Genomic DNA, 5476 nt, shown 5'->3' with positions numbered 1-5476 from the left:
TCTCTCTCTCTCTCTCTCTCTCTCTCTCTCTCTCTCTCTCTCTGTGTGTGTGTGTGTGTGTGTGTGTGTGTGTGTGTATTCCTGGGACTAGAACTCAGGCCTTCCACATCCATGCAACAAACCAGCTTTAAAGCATAGAATCAGCTGCGATAAAATGATACAAATGGTTAAACAATAAAGCTGAGCAGTGGTGATCTTGACTTCCTCACCTTTTCATTCATCTTATGGCGTAATAGGAAACACATGGGCAAGGACATTCTAGACTGAGGCGAAAAATCTTCTCTTGAAGTTCCCCAATCTCTCTGTATCTCCTTTCCTTATTTGCCACATGGAGATATTAATAGCATCTACCTCACACCCTTGTTGCGAAGCTAAAACAAAATATGTAGAGAATCCATTCTGGGCTCAGTAGGAGACAGTACACAGTAATGTCATGACTGTGTCTGCTGACCCTAAATCTAAGAGGAGGGCTCTGCCCAGGTTGCCATGGAAACATAAAAACCAGAGAACCTGACCCTTCCTTTGATTCAGTTCCCATGCCTTCATTTAGGAAGTGTTTACAGCAGCTGATCCTGCTAATCCTTGTTATTTTTCTATTGGATGGTTTGAGTGGTCCTTGTATTGTTTTTTGACCCCAAGAGGGAGAGAATGGGATAATTATCTCTTCTCTTTGTTTCTTATTCTTTCCATCAGAGAGAAAACTAGACAGATAATGTCAAAGCCTCCTTTAGTAACACTAGGAAAATTCTGATATCAATATTCTCTAATCCAGAATTCATAAACAACACAGGGGTTTTTAAAGTTGATGTTAAAATAGGTTAAAGGACAAGTGAATTTCATTTGTCCATGGTCTAAAGCCAAGTACTATTTCTGACTTGATATTTTGATCTGGCATAAGTAATTGTTGGCAAAGTTAAACTTTAACCTTGTTATCTTCAGGGAATTAGAATATTCATTTCTCAAGGGACACCATAACCTCTAGGTCACGAGGGATCAAGGGGTTGACCAAGTACTTGGAACCTTTACAATTCACTTAGCTATGAAAATGAATAAGACAATACCTCTGTCTAACAGTTCATACATCAAGATAGCAGGAAATGTCAGGAATGTAGAACCAATAAGTGGGTTAAAGTTCAGAGGTAATGTGATTAAAAGAGAAACAAGACAGATGTGAAGAGGTCAGGACGCAGCTGGAATCTTCTCTGAGTGTAGAAACTTCTATAGCTTGTGTTTCTAGATTTTTCGGAGGCATATATATATATGTTATATATCATATTGTATATTACATATTATGCATATATATGTATATATATGTGTATATATATTAGTTGGAACAGGTACCAGGAGGCATGAACTTGTGTGTCTAGTATATAGTATTTAAGCCTCTGCTTACTCAAAATTGAAGAAAAATAGTACCTGTGTCATGCTACAGGACAATGGTCTGTACCCTGTCACTTGTATTTTAAATCAATGCTGATTGGCCAGTAATCAGTTAGAAAGTATAGGCTAGGCCACCAGGCAGAAAGTAGAGGCAGGGCAATGAGAATTCTGGGAAGAGGAAAATTTCAGTCTGCAGTTGTCACCCAGACAGAGAGGAAAACAGACACATGGTGTGGGGGAATTGTCTGTATTCTGTCAATCATGTTTTAAATAAACGCTGATTGGCCAGGCAGGAAGTATAGGTGGAAAAACCAGACAGGAAGTAGAAATGATGCAATGAGAACAGGAGAATTCTGGGAAGGAGGAAGTTGATTCCTCCCACTCCTAACCAGATCACTGAAGCAGCAGGATGTGATCTAGCCCACTGAAAAAGGTACTGAGCCACATGGCTAACATAGATCAGAAAAATGGGTTAATCAAGATGTGAGAGTTATCCAGTGAGAGGTTAGAGCTAATGGGACAATCAGCTTTTATAATTTATAGAGATCTCTGTGTGATTTTATTTGGGGCTTGCCGGCTGATTTTATTTGGAGTACCGGGCAGAACAGAAAACACAAACAAACAGGACCCTTTATTGCTACAGACACAGAGCAAGCAAGATGTGACTGCCTTGCCAAGACACATGGCTAACACAGACAAGAATTGTGAGTCAATATAAGTTATAAGAGTTAATAAGAAGCCTGAGCTACTAGGCCAGTTTATAATGAATGCAGACCTCTGTGTGATTTCTTTGGGACTTAGGGAACTAGGCAAGACAGAAACCCCTGCCAACAGTGTCATAAGATTGTTGGGGAGATTTCTGCATAATGGAGATCAAGCAATGAGCATTCAGATAGAATTACCATAAGCACTTGTAACTAATATTGTCATCCGTTAGAAATAACCACATTTTTTGTGTAGTGAGAAAAGAATTTTAATTCAAGAGCATTTTTTTCCTTTTCAAATCAGACATCCTTTGCTTATCTTATGTGCTATAGTCTTTTTCAACCTGTTTCCCTCAAATTTGTCTTCAACCCAGAGATTAAATTCCCCTGCATAAAGTGTTATGGCCGTTCCTCCTGGAATATTGACTTATCTGTTGGTGGAGAGCATGGTGGCATGCAGCCAAGTGCTGGAGTAAGAGATGAGAGTTCCATAGGCAGAGTGAGTGCCTGTTTGAGGCACTGGGCTTCGAAAACGTTAAAGCCCACCCCCAGTAACACACTTTCTTCATGGAGGCCATGCCTATGGCAACAAGCCATAACACTGAATCTTTGAATCATTCTCAAGTAGTTCCACTCAGTGATGACTAAGCATTCAAATATATGAGCCTATGAAGGCCATGCTTATTCAGACCACTACAGATGCTAATCCCATTCCTGGAGGCTCTGCTCTCTCACCTTCGTTCCTTGCCAAAGTCTAGAACTTTAACACCCTCAGAATATTAAAATTTTGTTCAATGTGAATATTTAGGGATGTGTGTGGCATAAACACTCAGGCAATTGCAAGAACCCATCTTTGCTGCTCATTTAAAAAACTCTCATACGATGGGATCTGCTCATAGATTTTTTTTTTTATATTCTGTTCTGTTTCTCTACTTGTTTATGTAGCCTTGGCTGACCTGAAACTCTCTATGTAGACCAAGTTGGCCTCAGATTCACAGAAATCTGTCAGACCGTGCCTCCCAAGTGCTAGGATTAAAGGTGTGTACCACCACACCCATCTAATTGCTTATTTTTTAATTTAACTTATTTATTTATTTTATATCCCAACCAAAGTCTCCCCTCTCTCCTTTCCTCCCATCCCCTCCCCTGACCTCCCCTGATACACTCCTCCTCTGTTTCTGTTCAGAAAGGGGTAAGCCTTCCTTGGGTATCAACAAAGCATAGCATATCAAGTTATGGTTAGACCAACACCTCACTTTGTATTTAGACTGGGTGAGGCAACCCATTATGAGGAATAGGTTCCTAAGAGCTAGCCAAAGCTTTAGGGACAACCCCTGCTGCCACTGTTAGCAGTCCTAAAAGTAGACCAGGCTGCACAATTCCTAATCACTTATTCTTAAGATATTTTCTTCTTGATCTCCTCACATATTTTGGAAAGATTCCTGTGCCTTGATTATGGATCTCCCTGTTTTTCTTTCTTTTTCTCCATTTGCTTTTATGTGGGGTAGGTGGGCTCTGATATGGTGTACCTGCAGAGACAAGAGGACAGCGTGTGGAGTTGGTTTTCTCTTTCCACCACACGGGCTCTAGGTATTAAACTCTGGTCCTCATACTTGGTGGCAACTACCTTTCTCTACTGAATCGTCTTACCCACCCAACTGCCTGTTTTTCCAAAATGATATTTTCACAACAAAGTCTGGGCTTGGGATTGGGACTTGGGCATGTTGAATACAAAGAAGACTTCACTGCTCTGTGAATTTAAGTGAGAAAACCCCAACACCTGCCTGACTGTGGAAGCCCAAACCTTCTTGGACCTGAGTACTTAGCATATTTTACTTGTTGAAAAATGAGGAAAAGAAAATACAGTACAAGGTGCTAGTGTTGAACAGGAGACGGTAAGTAAAGACTATCTTTTGTAACTTCCTACCCTGAGGCAAGTGCTTGAGTTTTGTGTCCCAGGGCCAACTTTGATGCCAGTGTTTTCCATGGAACAGGACCAAAATCTAAAAGCATTCTGTCCCTGGTGGCTGTGCAAGGTTGCGTCAGACCTCAGGACTCTGGCTGCTTGCCTGAAGTCTGCATTGTATTTCTATATAAATCAGTGCTTCTGATGGCTGCAGGCTACAGACCTGCTAAACCTACCAGCAGGAAGACCCAAGGTGTTTCCTCAGACTACTCCTTCTGAGCACGCAAACAGAACGGGGGCTGAGCATTATTTACTCAAAATTCTTGGGGCCAAAACCCTCCCAAATTGGGGGATGTGGTATATACATTTTACTATATCTTGGGAATAGGATCTAAGTCTAAGCACGGGATTCTCTTAGATTTTATACAGATCTGCCTTCTTCTGACTACTCCCTATCAGGTGATTGAATTTTGAATTTTGTCACTGCTTCTATCACGTTGCTGTCCAAACGGTATTGCAACATTTAGGCTTTTTGAATCAGTGATGCTCAGCTGATTATAATTTTCTTGTCTCCCCAGAGGAAGATGATAACTCTAAATTATACTGTCAGCATGAGTTTTTATCGAGCTCCTTACGGATAGAAAATGGGTTATCTACGCTATAATGTGTCATTTTTGCAATTACAGAAAGTTCTAGAAAAATGTTAACTTTATAGAAAGATAGTCAAAGAGTTTATAAGCAACATTTCATTCTCTCCATTAAAAAAGGCTTATAAAATCTTTTGGGGTAGTATCATCGTAATCCACAAAGCTAGACATGGTTTGACAGTATTTGTACTGCAAGTTTCATCTAATTAAACAAGAACAATATAAGCTTCAGAAAAGTTTGAATTTCTACAAATAATACTATGCATGCACACACATAAACACACTATATATGTATAAATATATATAATAAAAATATTATGCACACATGGGGCTGGGGCAAGGGAGGGAGACTTTATTTTCTCTTTTGCCTTAGGTATCACCTTCTATGACTGTGATATTGTAAGATTAGGACTGGACTAAACATCTTTGGAGCTTAATAATTGCATTATAATATGTAAAAGTAGAGTGCATGCTTCCTTTTCATTACATTTGAACTTTGTTCTACAATACAGACTGTTCCTGGTTCCTGGACAAGTGTACAAGTATTCATTGCTCCGTTAAGTTTGTGTCTCATTCTTAAGATCCAAGATAATAGAGATTAGCTGAGAATGCATTCAGGGCCTGAATTCAAGAATTCTTTATTTCTTACTTAGCTATTAAAATGCAGAACTAGCTTATAATATTGGCCATTCGGAACTTCAATTACAAATTACAAGCTTAGGCCGGGCGGTGGTGGCGCACGCCTTTAATCACAGCACTTGGGAGGCAGAGGCAGGCGGATCTCTGTGAGTTCGAGACCAGCCTGGTCTACAAGAGCTAGTTCCAGGACAGGCTTCAAA

The sequence above is a fragment of the Microtus ochrogaster genome, linkage group LG4 (genome assembly GCF_000317375.1).
Source record: "Microtus ochrogaster isolate Prairie Vole_2 linkage group LG4, MicOch1.0, whole genome shotgun sequence".
NCBI classification, from domain to species: Eukaryota; Metazoa; Chordata; class Mammalia; order Rodentia; family Cricetidae; genus Microtus; species Microtus ochrogaster.
The sequence above is the reverse complement of the archived record's forward strand: the minus strand, read 5'-3'. Positions refer to the sequence as shown.